A 19114-nucleotide genomic window follows, 5' to 3' on the forward strand; every position below is an offset into this window, starting at 1 on the left:
AACCAATGTTGCAATGGAGTGTCTCCATCTGCTGGTGGTATTGGAAAGGCATTAGTGCTATGACAGGGTCTGAAGAAGAAGAAGAAGAAGAAGAAGAAGAAGAAGAAGAAGAAGACGGAAAAAAATATATATAAAAAGAAAAAGAGAGAGAGAGAGAGAGAGACTGACTTAGTGAGCGAGTGAGTGAGAGAGTGAGAGTGAGTGAGAGTGAATGAGTGAGTGAGTGATTGAGTGAGTGAGTGAGTGAGTGAGAACAAATGAGTTAAAGCAAGTGAGTGAGAGAGATCGAATGAATGAAAGTCTGAATGACAGAAAGAAAAAAGGATGAAGAAAGAAGCATGAAGAAAAAAAAATGTATATGGAGTTGCTGACATGAGTGCAATCTACAAAGCCGTTGAGGCTGATCCTCATGGGAGGATTATTGCACCAGGACCCTTAGCACTTTTAAAATGCCATTCAATGCCACGGGCTAGATGTAAACTGCAGATGACCATGTTGTGGTAGTTACCATGGATACCCAAGTGATGTGTGAGCTAACACATAGGCCCAACAGATTCCAAGAAGGCCAGAATCACCAGCGGCACCACCATCGATTGTCAGGTCACCCGGATTCAGCAAATACCAGAGTCCAAAATGATGCAGGTTTATACTGTTAATTTTCAGTTTATCGTTACAGTTGGTGTTATTCCATGTCGGAAGGGACGCAGCTACAGCCAGTGGGGTAACTAGAGACAGGCAGGCAGCTATGTGCAACAAAGGTAGGCGTGTTGTTTTCATATGCAGATCTGAAATATTGTCTTATATGCAAGAGGAGGAGTGATGGGGGTTCAGGCAAAAGCCAGGCTATGGATTGCATTGCTAAATGCTCCATCAGAGTGCAATGGTCGCCTGTCCTTTTTTTAAGTGATGATGTGGGTTTAGCCTGTGCTGTATGTATGTATGGGTGGCTGACTGCCACCCACCCAGAGAGTGTATGGGAGGCTGGTTGGCTGCCAGCCTTCCTTCCATTCCTATGAGTAATGTGAGTGCTCATGAAGGGGACATGGTTGGGTCCACCCCTTTCCCGGTTATCCCCTCTAGGCCTTTTGGCTTAGATCAAGTGTAAAAAAAGAAAGGATCTTGCGACAGATCGCATCCTGAGGCACGTTTTTTTTTGTGTGAATACTTGCACTTGGGTGACTTGTGAGCACATACTGATACATACGTTCCCTATCTGGGGACCATAAATTAAATGGATTTTTGAGAAAGGGAGCTGATTTGGAAGCTTGCTTCTGTCGCCCTATGCATTGACCCGATGTGGCAGTATATTCGGGTAGTGAACAGTGCACCACCCCATTCCAGTGTTAAACAAGAAAGATTCTCATTTAATCCTCCGTGGGTGAGAATTTGAGTTTGAGAATTGGAGACCAAAATGATGAGTTGCACTGACTGGTTTATGAACGTCTATTCATTTAGCGTTTTAATGACCATGTTTGCACACTGATTGGTGTAAAAAAATAAAATAAAACTAAATAATAATAATCTAGCACACCTGTGCAGGTTTGACATGACATGACAGGTAGCTGTCTTGTGGGTGGTGCTGAATCCTGTTAAATGACGTGAGGGTCTCATGCCTATACACAAGGGTGTGTCATTGCTGTTGCTTGACCATGCATTGGTATCTGTGGTCAGTGAATGATAAAAACAAAATTTACCATCCATTGATGGATGGGAAATCCGCCATGAGGCATTTGTTTTTAGAAACTGCTGCTCACAACCAATGTTGCAATGGAGTGTCTCCATCTGCTGGTGGTATTGGAAAGGCATTAGTGCTATGACAGGGTCTGAAGAAGAAGAAGAAGAAGAAGAAGACGGAAAAAAATATATATAAAAAGAAAAAGAGAGAGAGAGAGACTGACTTAGTGAGCGAGTGAGTGAGAGAGTGAGAGTGAGTGAGAGTGAATGAGTGAGTGAGTGATTGAGTGAGTGAGTGAGTGAGTGAGAACAAATGAGTTAAAGCAAGTGAGTGAGAGAGATCGAATGAATGAAAGTCTGAATGACAGAAAGAAAAAAGGATGAAGAAAGAAGCATGAAGAAAAAAAAATGTATATGGAGTTGCTGACATGAGTGCAATCTACAAAGCCGTTGAGGCTGATCCTCATGGGAGGATTATTGCACCAGGACCCTTAGCACTTTTAAAATGCCATTCAATGCCACGGGCTAGATGTAAACTGCAGATGACCATGTTGTGGTAGTTACCATGGATACCCAAGTGATGTGTGAGCTAACACATAGGCCCAACAGATTCCAAGAAGGCCAGAATCACCAGCGGCACCACCATCGATTGTCAGGTCACCCGGATTCAGCAAATACCAGAGTCCAAAATGATGCAGGTTTATACTGTTAATTTTCAGTTTATCGTTACAGTTGGTGTTATTCCATGTCGGAAGGGACGCAGCTACAGCCAGTGGGGTAACTAGAGACAGGCAGGCAGCTATGTGCAACAAAGGTAGGCGTGTTGTTTTCATATGCAGATCTGAAATATTGTCTTATATGCAAGAGGAGGAGTGATGGGGGTTCAGGCAAAAGCCAGGCTATGGATTGCATTGCTAAATGCTCCATCAGAGTGCAATGGTCGCCTGTCCTTTTTTTAAGTGATGATGTGGGTTTAGCCTGTGCTGTATGTATGTATGGGTGGCTGACTGCCACCCACCCAGAGAGTGTATGGGAGGCTGGTTGGCTGCCAGCCTTCCTTCCATTCCTATGAGTAATGTGAGTGCTCATGAAGGGGACATGGTTGGGTCCACCCCTTTCCCGGTTATCCCCTCTAGGCCTTTTGGCTTAGATCAAGTGTAAAAAAAGAAAGGATCTTGCGACAGATCGCATCCTGAGGCACGTTTTTTTTTGTGTGAATACTTGCACTTGGGTGACTTGTGAGCACATACTGATACATACGTTCCCTATCTGGGGACCATAAATTAAATGGATTTTTGAGAAAGGGAGCTGATTTGGAAGCTTGCTTCTGTCGCCCTATGCATTGACCCGATGTGGCAGTATATTCGGGTAGTGAACAGTGCACCACCCCATTCCAGTGTTAAACAAGAAAGATTCTCATTTAATCCTCCGTGGGTGAGAATTTGAGTTTGAGAATTGGAGACCAAAATGATGAGTTGCACTGACTGGTTTATGAACGTCTATTCATTTAGCGTTTTAATGACCATGTTTGCACACTGATTGGTGTAAAAAAATAAAATAAAACTAAATAATAATAATCTAGCACACCTGTGCAGGTTTGACATGACATGACAGGTAGCTGTCTTGTGGGTGGTGCTGAATCCTGTTAAATGACGTGAGGGTCTCATGCCTATACACAAGGGTGTGTCATTGCTGTTGCTTGACCATGCATTGGTATCTGTGGTCAGTGAATGATAAAAACAAAATTTACCATCCATTGATGGATGGGAAATCCGCCATGAGGCATTTGTTTTTAGAAACTGCTGCTCACAACCAATGTTGCAATGGAGTGTCTCCATCTGCTGGTGGTATTGGAAAGGCATTAGTGCTATGACAGGGTCTGAAGAAGAAGAAGAAGAAGAAGAAGAAGAAGAAGACGGAAAAAAATATATATAAAAAGAAAAAGAGAGAGAGAGAGAGAGAGACTGACTTAGTGAGCGAGTGAGTGAGAGAGTGAGAGTGAGTGAGAGTGAATGAGTGAGTGAGTGATTGAGTGAGTGAGTGAGTGAGTGAGAACAAATGAGTTAAAGCAAGTGAGTGAGAGAGATCGAATGAATGAAAGTCTGAATGACAGAAAGAAAAAAGGATGAAGAAAGAAGCATGAAGAAAAAAAAATGTATATGGAGTTGCTGACATGAGTGCAATCTACAAAGCCGTTGAGGCTGATCCTCATGGGAGGATTATTGCACCAGGACCCTTAGCACTTTTAAAATGCCATTCAATGCCACGGGCTAGATGTAAACTGCAGATGACCATGTTGTGGTAGTTACCATGGATACCCAAGTGATGTGTGAGCTAACACATAGGCCCAACAGATTCCAAGAAGGCCAGAATCACCAGCGGCACCACCATCGATTGTCAGGTCACCCGGATTCAGCAAATACCAGAGTCCAAAATGATGCAGGTTTATACTGTTAATTTTCAGTTTATCGTTACAGTTGGTGTTATTCCATGTCGGAAGGGACGCAGCTACAGCCAGTGGGGTAACTAGAGACAGGCAGGCAGCTATGTGCAACAAAGGTAGGCGTGTTGTTTTCATATGCAGATCTGAAATATTGTCTTATATGCAAGAGGAGGAGTGATGGGGGTTCAGGCAAAAGCCAGGCTATGGATTGCATTGCTAAATGCTCCATCAGAGTGCAATGGTCGCCTGTCCTTTTTTTAAGTGATGATGTGGGTTTAGCCTGTGCTGTATGTATGTATGGGTGGCTGACTGCCACCCACCCAGAGAGTGTATGGGAGGCTGGTTGGCTGCCAGCCTTCCTTCCATTCCTATGAGTAATGTGAGTGCTCATGAAGGGGACATGGTTGGGTCCACCCCTTTCCCGGTTATCCCCTCTAGGCCTTTTGGCTTAGATCAAGTGTAAAAAAAGAAAGGATCTTGCGACAGATCGCATCCTGAGGCACGTTTTTTTTTGTGTGAATACTTGCACTTGGGTGACTTGTGAGCACATACTGATACATACGTTCCCTATCTGGGGACCATAAATTAAATGGATTTTTGAGAAAGGGAGCTGATTTGGAAGCTTGCTTCTGTCGCCCTATGCATTGACCCGATGTGGCAGTATATTCGGGTAGTGAACAGTGCACCACCCCATTCCAGTGTTAAACAAGAAAGATTCTCATTTAATCCTCCGTGGGTGAGAATTTGAGTTTGAGAATTGGAGACCAAAATGATGAGTTGCACTGACTGGTTTATGAACGTCTATTCATTTAGCGTTTTAATGACCATGTTTGCACACTGATTGGTGTAAAAAAATAAAATAAAACTAAATAATAATAATCTAGCACACCTGTGCAGGTTTGACATGACATGACAGGTAGCTGTCTTGTGGGTGGTGCTGAATCCTGTTAAATGACGTGAGGGTCTCATGCCTATACACAAGGGTGTGTCATTGCTGTTGCTTGACCATGCATTGGTATCTGTGGTCAGTGAATGATAAAAACAAAATTTACCATCCATTGATGGATGGGAAATCCGCCATGAGGCATTTGTTTTTAGAAACTGCTGCTCACAACCAATGTTGCAATGGAGTGTCTCCATCTGCTGGTGGTATTGGAAAGGCATTAGTGCTATGACAGGGTCTGAAGAAGAAGAAGAAGAAGAAGAAGAAGAAGAAGACGGAAAAAAATATATATAAAAAGAAAAAGAGAGAGAGAGAGAGAGAGACTGACTTAGTGAGCGAGTGAGTGAGAGAGTGAGAGTGAGTGAGAGTGAATGAGTGAGTGAGTGATTGAGTGAGTGAGTGAGTGAGTGAGAACAAATGAGTTAAAGCAAGTGAGTGAGAGAGATCGAATGAATGAAAGTCTGAATGACAGAAAGAAAAAAGGATGAAGAAAGAAGCATGAAGAAAAAAAAATGTATATGGAGTTACTGACATGAGTGCAATCTACAAAGCCGTTGAGGCTGATCCTCATGGGAGGATTATTGCACCAGGACCCTTAGCACTTTTAAAATGCCATTCAATGCCACGGGCTAGATGTAAACTGCAGATGACCATGTTGTGGTAGTTACCATGGATACCCAAGTGATGTGTGAGCTAACACATAGGCCCAACAGATTCCAAGAAGGCCAGAATCACCAGCGGCACCACCATCGATTGTCAGGTCACCCGGATTCAGCAAACACCAGAGTCCAAAATGATGCAGGTTTATACTGTTAATTTTCAGTTTATCGTTACAGTTGGTGTTATTCCATGTCGGAAGGGACGCAGCTACAGCCAGTGGGGTAACTAGAGACAGGCAGGCAGCTATGTGCAACAAAGGTAGGCGTGTTGTTTTCATATGCAGATCTGAAATATTGTCTTATATGCAAGAGGAGGAGTGATGGGGGTTCAGGCAAAAGCCAGGCTATGGATTGCATTGCTAAATGCTCCATCAGAGTGCAATGGTCGCCTGTCCTTTTTTTAAGTGATGATGTGGGTTTAGCCTGTGCTGTATGTATGTATGGGTGGCTGACTGCCACCCACCCAGAGAGTGTATGGGAGGCTGGTTGGCTGCCAGCCTTCCTTCCATTCCTATGAGTAATGTGAGTGCTCATGAAGGGGACATGGTTGGGTCCACCCCTTTCCCGGTTATCCCCTCTAGGCCTTTTGGCTTAGATCAAGTGTAAAAAAAGAAAGGATCTTGCGACAGATCGCATCCTGAGGCACGTTTTTTTTTGTGTGAATACTTGCACTTGGGTGACTTGTGAGCACATACTGATACATACGTTCCCTATCTGGGGACCATAAATTAAATGGATTTTTGAGAAAGGGAGCTGATTTGGAAGCTTGCTTCTGTCGCCCTATGCATTGACCCGATGTGGCAGTATATTCGGGTAGTGAACAGTGCACCACCCCATTCCAGTGTTAAACAAGAAAGATTCTCATTTAATCCTCCGTGGGTGAGAATTTGAGTTTGAGAATTGGAGACCAAAATGATGAGTTGCACTGACTGGTTTATGAACGTCTATTCATTTAGCGTTTTAATGACCATGTTTGCACACTGATTGGTGTAAAAAAATAAAATAAAACTAAATAATAATAATCTAGCACACCTGTGCAGGTTTGACATGACATGACAGGTAGCTGTCTTGTGGGTGGTGCTGAATCCTGTTAAATGACGTGAGGGTCTCATGCCTATACACAAGGGTGTGTCATTGCTGTTGCTTGACCATGCATTGGTATCTGTGGTCAGTGAATGATAAAAACAAAATTTACCATCCATTGATGGATGGGAAATCCGCCATGAGGCATTTGTTTTTAGAAACTGCTGCTCACAACCAATGTTGCAATGGAGTGTCTCCATCTGCTGGTGGTATTGGAAAGGCATTAGTGCTATGACAGGGTCTGAAGAAGAAGAAGAAGAAGAAGAAGAAGAAGACGGAAAAAAATATATATAAAAAGAAAAAGAGAGAGAGAGAGAGAGAGACTGACTTAGTGAGCGAGTGAGTGAGAGAGTGAGAGTGAGTGAGAGTGAATGAGTGAGTGAGTGATTGAGTGAGTGAGTGAGTGAGTGAGAACAAATGAGTTAAAGCAAGTGAGTGAGAGAGATCGAATGAATGAAAGTCTGAATGACAGAAAGAAAAAAGGATGAAGAAAGAAGCATGAAGAAAAAAAAATGTATATGGAGTTGCTGACATGAGTGCAATCTACAAAGCCGTTGAGGCTGATCCTCATGGGAGGATTATTGCACCAGGACCCTTAGCACTTTTAAAATGCCATTCAATGCCACGGGCTAGATGTAAACTGCAGATGACCATGTTGTGGTAGTTACCATGGATACCCAAGTGATGTGTGAGCTAACACATAGGCCCAACAGATTCCAAGAAGGCCAGAATCACCAGCGGCACCACCATCGATTGTCAGGTCACCCGGATTCAGCAAATACCAGAGTCCAAAATGATGCAGGTTTATACTGTTAATTTTCAGTTTATCGTTACAGTTGGTGTTATTCCATGTCGGAAGGGACGCAGCTACAGCCAGTGGGGTAACTAGAGACAGGCAGGCAGCTATGTGCAACAAAGGTAGGCGTGTTGTTTTCATATGCAGATCTGAAATATTGTCTTATATGCAAGAGGAGGAGTGATGGGGGTTCAGGCAAAAGCCAGGCTATGGATTGCATTGCTAAATGCTCCATCAGAGTGCAATGGTCGCCTGTCCTTTTTTTAAGTGATGATGTGGGTTTAGCCTGTGCTGTATGTATGTATGGGTGGCTGACTGCCACCCACCCAGAGAGTGTATGGGAGGCTGGTTGGCTGCCAGCCTTCCTTCCATTCCTATGAGTAATGTGAGTGCTCATGAAGGGGACATGGTTGGGTCCACCCCTTTCCCGGTTATCCCCTCTAGGCCTTTTGGCTTAGATCAAGTGTAAAAAAAGAAAGGATCTTGCGACAGATCGCATCCTGAGGCACGTTTTTTTTTGTGTGAATACTTGCACTTGGGTGACTTGTGAGCACATACTGATACATACGTTCCCTATCTGGGGACCATAAATTAAATGGATTTTTGAGAAAGGGAGCTGATTTGGAAGCTTGCTTCTGTCGCCCTATGCATTGACCCGATGTGGCAGTATATTCGGGTAGTGAACAGTGCACCACCCCATTCCAGTGTTAAACAAGAAAGATTCTCATTTAATCCTCCGTGGGTGAGAATTTGAGTTTGAGAATTGGAGACCAAAATGATGAGTTGCACTGACTGGTTTATGAACGTCTATTCATTTAGCGTTTTAATGACCATGTTTGCACACTGATTGGTGTAAAAAAATAAAATAAAACTAAATAATAATAATCTAGCACACCTGTGCAGGTTTGACATGACATGACAGGTAGCTGTCTTGTGGGTGGTGCTGAATCCTGTTAAATGACGTGAGGGTCTCATGCCTATACACAAGGGTGTGTCATTGCTGTTGCTTGACCATGCATTGGTATCTGTGGTCAGTGAATGATAAAAACAAAATTTACCATCCATTGATGGATGGGAAATCCGCCATGAGGCGTTTGTTTTTAGAAACTGCTGCTCACAACCAATGTTGCAATGGAGTGTCTCCATCTGCTGGTGGTATTGGAAAGGCATTAGTGCTATGACAGGGTCTGAAGAAGAAGAAGAAGAAGAAGAAGAAGAAGAAGACGGAAAAAAATATATATAAAAAGAAAAAGAGAGAGAGAGAGAGAGAGAGACTGACTTAGTGAGCGAGTGAGTGAGAGAGTGAGAGTGAGTGAGAGTGAATGAGTGAGTGAGTGATTGAGTGAGTGAGTGAGTGAGTGAGAACAAATGAGTTAAAGCAAGTGAGTGAGAGAGATCGAATGAATGAAAGTCTGAATGACAGAAAGAAAAAAGGATGAAGAAAGAAGCATGAAGAAAAAAAAATGTATATGGAGTTGCTGACATGAGTGCAATCTACAAAGCCATTGAGGCTGATCCTCATGGGAGGATTATTGCACCAGGACCCTTAGCACTTTTAAAATGCCATTCAATGCCACGGGCTAGATGTAAACTGCAGATGACCATGTTGTGGTAGTTACCATGGATACCCAAGTGATGTGTGAGCTAACACATAGGCCCAACAGATTCCAAGAAGGCCAGAATCACCAGCGGCACCACCATCGATTGTCAGGTCACCCGGATTCAGCAAATACCAGAGTCCAAAATGATGCAGGTTTATACTGTTAATTTTCAGTTTATCGTTACAGTTGGTGTTATTCCATGTCGGAAGGGACGCAGCTACAGCCAGTGGGGTAACTAGAGACAGGCAGGCAGCTATGTGCAACAAAGGTAGGCGTGTTGTTTTCATATGCAGATCTGAAATATTGTCTTATATGCAAGAGGAGGAGTGATGGGGGTTCAGGCAAAAGCCAGGCTATGGATTGCATTGCTAAATGCTCCATCAGAGTGCAATGGTCGCCTGTCCTTTTTTTAAGTGATGATGTGGGTTTAGCCTGTGCTGTATGTATGTATGGGTGGCTGACTGCCACCCACCCAGAGAGTGTATGGGAGGCTGGTTGGCTGCCAGCCTTCCTTCCATTCCTATGAGTAATGTGAGTGCTCATGAAGGGGACATGGTTGGGTCCACCCCTTTCCCGGTTATCCCCTCTAGGCCTTTTGGCTTAGATCAAGTGTAAAAAAAGAAAGGATCTTGCGACAGATCGCATCCTGAGGCACGTTTTTTTTTTGTGTGAATACTTGCACTTGGGTGACTTGTGAGCACATACTGATACATACGTTCCCTATCTGGGGACCATAAATTAAATGGATTTTTGAGAAAGGGAGCTGATTTGGAAGCTTGCTTCTGTCGCCCTATGCATTGACCCGATGTGGCAGTATATTCGGGTAGTGAACAGTGCACCACCCCATTCCAGTGTTAAACAAGAAAGATTCTCATTTAATCCTCCGTGGGTGAGAATTTGAGTTTGAGAATTGGAGACCAAAATGATGAGTTGCACTGACTGGTTTATGAACGTCTATTCATTTAGCGTTTTAATGACCATGTTTGCACACTGATTGGTGTAAAAAAATAAAATAAAACTAAATAATAATAATCTAGCACACCTGTGCAGGTTTGACATGACATGACAGGTAGCTGTCTTGTGGGTGGTGCTGAATCCTGTTAAATGACGTGAGGGTCTCATGCCTATACACAAGGGTGTGTCATTGCTGTTGCTTGACCATGCATTGGTATCTGTGGTCAGTGAATGATAAAAACAAAATTTACCATCCATTGATGGATGGGAAATCCGCCATGAGGCATTTGTTTTTAGAAACTGCTGCTCACAACCAATGTTGCAATGGAGTGTCTCCATCTGCTGGTGGTATTGGAAAGGCATTAGTGCTATGACAGGGTCTGAAGAAGAAGAAGAAGAAGAAGAAGAAGAAGAAGACGGAAAAAAATATATATAAAAAGAAAAAGAGAGAGAGAGAGAGAGAGACTGACTTAGTGAGCGAGTGAGTGAGAGAGTGAGAGTGAGTGAGAGTGAATGAGTGAGTGAGTGATTGAGTGAGTGAGTGAGTGAGTGAGAACAAATGAGTTAAAGCAAGTGAGTGAGAGAGATCGAATGAATGAAAGTCTGAATGACAGAAAGAAAAAAGGATGAAGAAAGAAGCATGAAGAAAAAAAAATGTATATGGAGTTGCTGACATGAGTGCAATCTACAAAGCCGTTGAGGCTGATCCTCATGGGAGGGTTATTGCACCAGGACCCTTAGCACTTTTAAAATGCCATTCAATGCCACGGGCTAGATGTAAACTGCAGATGACCATGTTGTGGTAGTTACCATGGATACCCAAGTGATGTGTGAGCTAACACATAGGCCCAACAGATTCCAAGAAGGCCAGAATCACCAGCGGCACCACCATCGATTGTCAGGTCACCCGGATTCAGCAAATACCAGAGTCCAAAATGATGCAGGTTTATACTGTTAATTTTCAGTTTATCGTTACAGTTGGTGTTATTCCATGTCGGAAGGGACGCAGCTACAGCCAGTGGGGTAACTAGAGACAGGCAGGCAGCTATGTGCAACAAAGGTAGGCGTGTTGTTTTCATATGCAGATCTGAAATATTGTCTTATATGCAAGAGGAGGAGTGATGGGGGTTCAGGCAAAAGCCAGGCTATGGATTGCATTGCTAAATGCTCCATCAGAGTGCAATGGTCGCCTGTCCTTTTTTTAAGTGATGATGTGGGTTTAGCCTGTGCTGTATGTATGTATGGGTGGCTGACTGCCACCCACCCAGAGAGTGTATGGGAGGCTGGTTGGCTGCCAGCCTTCCTTCCATTCCTATGAGTAATGTGAGTGCTCATGAAGGGGACATGGTTGGGTCCACCCCTTTCCCGGTTATCCCCTCTAGGCCTTTTGGCTTAGATCAAGTGTAAAAAAAGAAAGGATCTTGCGACAGATCGCATCCTGAGGCACGTTTTTTTTTGTGTGAATACTTGCACTTGGGTGACTTGTGAGCACATACTGATACATACGTTCCCTATCTGGGGACCATAAATTAAATGGATTTTTGAGAAAGGGAGCTGATTTGGAAGCTTGCTTCTGTCGCCCTATGCATTGACCCGATGTGGCAGTATATTCGGGTAGTGAACAGTGCACCACCCCATTCCAGTGTTAAACAAGAAAGATTCTCATTTAATCCTCCGTGGGTGAGAATTTGAGTTTGAGAATTGGAGACCAAAATGATGAGTTGCACTGACTGGTTTATGAACGTCTATTCATTTAGCGTTTTAATGACCATGTTTGCACACTGATTGGTGTAAAAAAATAAAATAAAACTAAATAATAATAATCTAGCACACCTGTGCAGGTTTGACATGACATGACAGGTAGCTGTCTTGTGGGTGGTGCTGAATCCTGTTAAATGACGTGAGGGTCTCATGCCTATACACAAGGGTGTGTCATTGCTGTTGCTTGACCATGCATTGGTATCTGTGGTCAGTGAATGATAAAAACAAAATTTACCATCCATTGATGGATGGGAAATCCGCCATGAGGCATTTGTTTTTAGAAACTGCTGCTCACAACCAATGTTGCAATGGAGTGTCTCCATCTGCTGGTGGTATTGGAAAGGCATTAGTGCTATGACAGGGTCTGAAGAAGAAGAAGAAGAAGAAGAAGAAGAAGAAGACGGAAAAAAATATATATAAAAAGAAAAAGAGAGAGAGAGAGAGAGAGACTGACTTAGTGAGCGAGTGAGTGAGAGAGTGAGAGTGAGTGAGAGTGAATGAGTGAGTGAGTGATTGAGTGAGTGAGTGAGTGAGTGAGAACAAATGAGTTAAAGCAAGTGAGTGAGAGAGATCGAATGAATGAAAGTCTGAATGACAGAAAGAAAAAAGGATGAAGAAAGAAGCATGAAGAAAAAAAAATGTATATGGAGTTGCTGACATGAGTGCAATCTACAAAGCCGTTGAGGCTGATCCTCATGGGAGGATTATTGCACCAGGACCCTTAGCACTTTTAAAATGCCATTCAATGCCACGGGCTAGATGTAAACTGCAGATGACCATGTTGTGGTAGTTACCATGGATACCCAAGTGATGTGTGAGCTAACACATAGGCCCAACAGATTCCAAGAAGGCCAGAATCACCAGCGGCACCACCATCGATTGTCAGGTCACCCGGATTCAGCAAATACCAGAGTCCAAAATGATGCAGGTTTATACTGTTAATTTTCAGTTTATCGTTACAGTTGGTGTTATTCCATGTCGGAAGGGACGCAGCTACAGCCAGTGGGGTAACTAGAGACAGGCAGGCAGCTATGTGCAACAAAGGTAGGCGTGTTGTTTTCATATGCAGATCTGAAATATTGTCTTATATGCAAGAGGAGGAGTGATGGGGGTTCAGGCAAAAGCCAGGCTATGGATTGCATTGCTAAATGCTCCATCAGAGTGCAATGGTCGCCTGTCCTTTTTTTAAGTGATGATGTGGGTTTAGCCTGTGCTGTATGTATGTATGGGTGGCTGACTGCCACCCACCCAGAGAGTGTATGGGAGGCTGGTTGGCTGCCAGCCTTCCTTCCATTCCTATGAGTAATGTGAGTGCTCATGAAGGGGACATGGTTGGGTCCACCCCTTTCCCGGTTATCCCCTCTAGGCCTTTTGGCTTAGATCAAGTGTAAAAAAAGAAAGGATCTTGCGACAGATCGCATCCTGAGGCACGTTTTTTTTTGTGTGAATACTTGCACTTGGGTGACTTGTGAGCACATACTGATACATACGTTCCCTATCTGGGGACCATAAATTAAATGGATTTTTGAGAAAGGGAGCTGATTTGGAAGCTTGCTTCTGTCGCCCTATGCATTGACCCGATGTGGCAGTATATTCGGGTAGTGAACAGTGCACCACCCCATTCCAGTGTTAAACAAGAAAGATTCTCATTTAATCCTCCGTGGGTGAGAATTTGAGTTTGAGAATTGGAGACCAAAATGATGAGTTGCACTGACTGGTTTATGAACGTCTATTCATTTAGCGTTTTAATGACCATGTTTGCACACTGATTGGTGTAAAAAAATAAAATAAAACTAAATAATAATAATCTAGCACACCTGTGCAGGTTTGACATGACATGACAGGTAGCTGTCTTGTGGGTGGTGCTGAATCCTGTTAAATGACGTGAGGGTCTCATGCCTATACACAAGGGTGTGTCATTGCTGTTGCTTGACCATGCATTGGTATCTGTGGTCAGTGAATGATAAAAACAAAATTTACCATCCATTGATGGATGGGAAATCCGCCATGAGGCATTTGTTTTTAGAAACTGCTGCTCACAACCAATGTTGCAATGGAGTGTCTCCATCTGCTGGTGGTATTGGAAAGGCATTAGTGCTATGACAGGGTCTGAAGAAGAAGAAGAAGAAGAAGAAGAAGAAGACGGAAAAAAATATATATAAAAAGAAAAAGAGAGAGAGAGAGACTGACTTAGTGAGCGAGTGAGTGAGAGAGTGAGAGTGAGTGAGAGTGAATGAGTGAGTGAGTGATTGAGTGAGTGAGTGAGTGAGTGAGAACAAATGAGTTAAAGCAAGTGAGTGAGAGAGATCGAATGAATGAAAGTCTGAATGACAGAAAGAAAAAAGGATGAAGAAAGAAGCATGAAGAAAAAAAAATGTATATGGAGTTGCTGACATGAGTGCAATCTACAAAGCCGTTGAGGCTGATCCTCATGGGAGGATTATTGCACCAGGACCCTTAGCACTTTTAAAATGCCATTCAATGCCACGGGCTAGATGTAAACTGCAGATGACCATGTTGTGGTAGTTACCATGGATACCCAAGTGATGTGTGAGCTAACACATAGGCCCAACAGATTCCAAGAAGGCCAGAATCACCAGCGGCACCACCATCGATTGTCAGGTCACCCGGATTCAGCAAATACCAGAGTCCAAAATGATGCAGGTTTATACTGTTAATTTTCAGTTTATCGTTACAGTTGGTGTTATTCCATGTCGGAAGGGACGCAGCTACAGCCAGTGGGGTAACTAGAGACAGGCAGGCAGCTATGTGCAACAAAGGTAGGCGTGTTGTTTTCATATGCAGATCTGAAATATTGTCTTATATGCAAGAGGAGGAGTGATGGGGGTTCAGGCAAAAGCCAGGCTATGGATTGCATTGCTAAATGCTCCATCAGAGTGCAATGGTCGCCTGTCCTTTTTTTAAGTGATGATGTGGGTTTAGCCTGTGCTGTATGTATGTATGGGTGGCTGACTGCCACCCACCCAGAGAGTGTATGGGAGGCTGGTTGGCTGCCAGCCTTCCTTCCATTCCTATGAGTAATGTGAGTGCTCATGAAGGGGACATGGTTGGGTCCACCCCTTTCCCGGTTATCCCCTCTAGGCCTTTTGGCTTAGATCAAGTGTAAAAAAAGAAAGGATCTTGCGACAGATCGCATCCTGAGGCACGTTTTTTTTTGTGTGAATACTTGCACTTGGGTGACTTGTGAGCACATACTGATACATACGTTCCCTATCTGGGGACCATAAATTAAATGGATTTTTGAGAAAGGGAGCTGATTTGGAAGCTTGCTTCTGTCGCCCTATGCATTGACCCGATGTGGCAGTATATTCGGGTAGTGAACAGTGCACCACCCCATTCCAGTGTTAAACAAGAAAGATTCTCATTTAATCCTCCGTGGGTGAGAATTTGAGTTTGAGAATTGGAGACCAAAATGATGAGTTGCACTGACTGGTTTATGAACGTCTATTCATTTAGCGTTTTAATGACCATGTTTGCACACTGATTGGTGTAAAAAAATAAAATAAAACTAAATAATAATAATCTAGCACACCTGTGCAGGTTTGACATGACATGACAGGTAGCTGTCTTGTGGGTGGTGCTGAATCCTGTTAAATGACGTGAGGGTCTCATGCCTATACACAAGGGTGTGTCATTGCTGTTGCTTGACCATGCATTGGTATCTGTGGTCAGTGAATGATAAAAACAAAATTTACCATCCATTGATGGATGGGAAATCCGCCATGAGGCATTTGTTTTTAGAAACTGCTGCTCACAACCAATGTTGCAATGGAGTGTCTCCATCTGCTGGTGGTATTGGAAAGGCATTAGTGCTATGACAGGGTCTGAAGAAGAAGAAGAAGAAGAAGAAGAAGAAGAAGAAGAAGACGGAAAAAAATATATATAAAAAGAAAAAGAGAGAGAGAGAGAGAGAGACTGACTTAGTGAGCGAGTGAGTGAGAGAGTGAGAGTGAGTGAGAGTGAATGAGTGAGTGAGTGATTGAGTGAGTGAGTGAGTGAGTGAGTGAGAACAAATGAGTTAAAGCAAGTGAGTGAGAGAGATCGAATGAATGAAAGTCTGAATGACAGAAAGAAAAAAGGATGAAGAAAGAAGCATGAAGAAAAAAAAATGTATATGGAGTTGCTGACATGAGTGCAATCTACAAAGCCGTTGAGGCTGATCCTCATGGGAGGATTATTGCACCAGGACCCTTAGCACTTTTAAAATGCCATTCAATGCCACGGGCTAGATGTAAACTGCAGATGACCATGTTGTGGTAGTTACCATGGATACCCAAGTGATGTGTGAGCTAACACATAGGCCCAACAGATTCCAAGAAGGCCAGAATCACCAGCGGCACCACCATCGATTGTCAGGTCACCCGGATTCAGCAAATACCAGAGTCCAAAATGATGCAGGTTTATACTGTTAATTTTCAGTTTATCGTTACAGTTGGTGTTATTCCATGTCGGAAGGGACGCAGCTACAGCCAGTGGGGTAACTAGAGACAGGCAGGCAGCTATGTGCAACAAAGGTAGGCGTGTTGTTTTCATATGCAGATCTGAAATATTGTCTTATATGCAAGAGGAGGAGTGATGGGGGTTCAGGCAAAAGCCAGGCTATGGATTGCATTGCTAAATGCTCCATCAGAGTGCAATGGTCGCCTGTCCTTTTTTTAAGTGATGATGTGGGTTTAGCCTGTGCTGTATGTATGTATGGGTGGCTGACTGCCACCCACCCAGAGAGTGTATGGGAGGCTGGTTGGCTGCCAGCCTTCCTTCCATTCCTATGAGTAATGTGAGTGCTCATGAAGGGGACATGGTTGGGTCCACCCCTTTCCCGGTTATCCCCTCTAGGCCTTTTGGCTTAGATCAAGTGTAAAAAAAGAAAGGATCTTGCGACAGATCGCATCCTGAGGCACGTTTTTTTTTGTGTGAATACTTGCACTTGGGTGACTTGTGAGCACATACTGATACATACGTTCCCTATCTGGGGACCATAAATTAAATGGATTTTTGAGAAAGGGAGCTGATTTGGAAGCTTGCTTCTGTCGCCCTATGCATTGACCCGATGTGGCAGTATATTCGGGTAGTGAACAGTGCACCACCCCATTCCAGTGTTAAACAAGAAAGATTCTCATTTAATCCTCCGTGGGTGAGAATTTGAGTTTGAGAATTGGAGACCAAAATGATGAGTTGCACTGACTGGTTTATGAACGTCTATTCATTTAGCGTTTTAATGACCATGTTTGCACACTGATTGGTGTAAAAAAATAAAATAAAACTAAATAATAATAATCTAGCACACCTGTGCAGGTTTGACATGACATGACAGGTAGCTGTCTTGTGGGTGGTGCTGAATCCTGTTAAATGACGTGAGGGTCTCATGCCTATACACAAGGGTGTGTCATTGCTGTTGCTTGACCATGCATTGGTATCTGTGGTCAGTGAATGATAAAAACAAAATTTACCATCCATTGATGGATGGGAAATCCGCCATGAGGCATTTGTTTTTAGAAACTGCTGCTCACAACCAATGTTGCAATGGAGTGTCTCCATCTGCTGGTGGTATTGGAAAGGCATTAGTGCTATGACAGGGTCTGAAGAAGAAGAAGAAGAAGAAGAAGAAGAAGACGGAAAAAAATATATATAAAAAGAAAAAGAGAGAGAGAGAGAGAGAGACTGACTTAGTGAGCGAGTGAGTGAGAGAGTGAGAGTGAGTGAGAGTGAATGAGTGAGTGAGTGATTGAGTGAGTGAGTGAGTGAGAACAAATGAGTTAAAGCAAGTGAGTGAGAGAGATCGAATGAATGAAAGTCTGAATGACAGAAAGAAAAAAGGATGAAGAAAGAAGCATGAAGAAAAAAAAATGTATATGGAGTTGCTGACATGAGTGCAATCTACAAAGCCGTTGAGGCTGATCCTCATGGGAGGATTATTGCACCAGGACCCTTAGCACTTTTAAAATGCCATTCAATGCCACGGGCTAGATGTAAACTGCAGATGACCATGTTGTGGTAGTTACCATGGATACCCAAGTGATGTGTGAGCTAACACATAGGCCCAACAGATTCCAAGAAGGCCAGAATCACCAGCGGCACCACCATCGATTGTCAGGTCACCCGGATTCAGCAAATACCAGAGTCCAAAATGATGCAGGTTTATACTGTTAATTTTCAGTTTATCGTTACAGTTGGTGTTATTCCATGTCGGAAGGGACGCAGCTACAGCCAGTGGGGTAACTAGAGACAGGCAGGCAGCTATGTGCAACAAAGGTAGGCGTGTTGTTTTCATATGCAGATCTGAAATATTGTCTTATATGCAAGAGGAGGAGTGATGGGGGTTCAGGCAAAAGCCAGGCTATGGATTGCATTGCTAAATGCTCCATCAGAGTGCAATGGTCGCCTGTCCTTTTTTTAAGTGATGATGTGGGTTTAGCCTGTGCTGTATGTATGTATGGGTGGCTGACTGCCACCCACCCAGAGAGTGTATGGGAGGCTGGTTGGCTGCCAGCCTTCCTTCCATTCCTATGAGTAATGTGAGTGCTCATGAAGGGGACATGGTTGGGTCCACCCCTTTCCCGGTTATCCCCTCTAGGCCTTTTGGCTTAGATCAAGTGTAAAAAAAGAAAGGATCTTGCGACAGATCGCATCCTGAGGCACGTTTTTTTTTGTGTGAATACTTGCACTTGGGTGACTTGTGAGCACATACTGATACATACGTTCCCTATCTGGGGACCATAAATTAAATGGATTTTTGAGAAAGGGAGCTGATTTGGAAGCTTGCTTCTGTCGCCCTATGCATTGACCCGATGTGGCAGTATATTCGGGTAGTGAACAGTGCACCACCCCATTCCAGTGTTAAACAAGAAAGATTCTCATTTAATCCTCCGTGGGTGAGAATTTGAGTTTGAGAATTGGAGACCAAAATGATGAGTTGCACTGACTGGTTTATGAACGTCTATTCATTTAGCGTTTTAATGACCATGTTTGCACACTGATTGGTGTAAAAAAATAAAATAAAACTAAATAATAATAATCTAGCACACCTGTGCAGGTTTGACATGACATGACAGGTAGCTGTCTTGTGGGTGGTGCTGAATCCTGTTAAATGACGTGAGGGTCTCATGCCTATACACAAGGGTGTGTCATTGCTGTTGCTTGACCATGCATTGGTATCTGTGGTCAGTGAATGATAAAAAC

The 19114-nt window shown here is 43.4% G+C and overlaps 11 pseudogenes; all 11 read left to right on the forward strand.

Moving 5' to 3' along the window:
• Positions 1-1069: 1069 nt before the first annotated feature.
• On the forward strand, positions 1070-1333 carry LOC130329192 (U2 spliceosomal RNA; annotated as a pseudogene).
• Positions 1334-2799: 1466 nt separating this feature from the next.
• On the forward strand, positions 2800-3063 carry LOC130329193 (U2 spliceosomal RNA; annotated as a pseudogene).
• Positions 3064-4544: 1481 nt separating this feature from the next.
• LOC130329194 (U2 spliceosomal RNA) lies at positions 4545-4808 on the forward strand (annotated as a pseudogene).
• Positions 4809-6289: 1481 nt separating this feature from the next.
• On the forward strand, positions 6290-6553 carry LOC130329195 (U2 spliceosomal RNA; annotated as a pseudogene).
• Positions 6554-8031: 1478 nt separating this feature from the next.
• LOC130329198 (U2 spliceosomal RNA) lies at positions 8032-8295 on the forward strand (annotated as a pseudogene).
• Positions 8296-9778: 1483 nt separating this feature from the next.
• Positions 9779-10043, forward strand: LOC130329291 (U2 spliceosomal RNA; annotated as a pseudogene).
• Positions 10044-11524: 1481 nt separating this feature from the next.
• Positions 11525-11788, forward strand: LOC130329199 (U2 spliceosomal RNA; annotated as a pseudogene).
• Positions 11789-13269: 1481 nt separating this feature from the next.
• On the forward strand, positions 13270-13533 carry LOC130329200 (U2 spliceosomal RNA; annotated as a pseudogene).
• Positions 13534-15005: 1472 nt separating this feature from the next.
• LOC130329201 (U2 spliceosomal RNA) lies at positions 15006-15269 on the forward strand (annotated as a pseudogene).
• Positions 15270-16760: 1491 nt separating this feature from the next.
• Positions 16761-17024, forward strand: LOC130329202 (U2 spliceosomal RNA; annotated as a pseudogene).
• A 1474-nt stretch (positions 17025-18498) lies between these two features.
• Positions 18499-18762, forward strand: LOC130329203 (U2 spliceosomal RNA; annotated as a pseudogene).
• Positions 18763-19114: the final 352 nt, after the last annotated feature.

Source organism: Hyla sarda, unplaced genomic scaffold, assembly GCF_029499605.1.
Source record: "Hyla sarda isolate aHylSar1 unplaced genomic scaffold, aHylSar1.hap1 scaffold_316, whole genome shotgun sequence".
NCBI lineage: Eukaryota > Metazoa > Chordata > Amphibia > Anura > Hylidae > Hyla > Hyla sarda.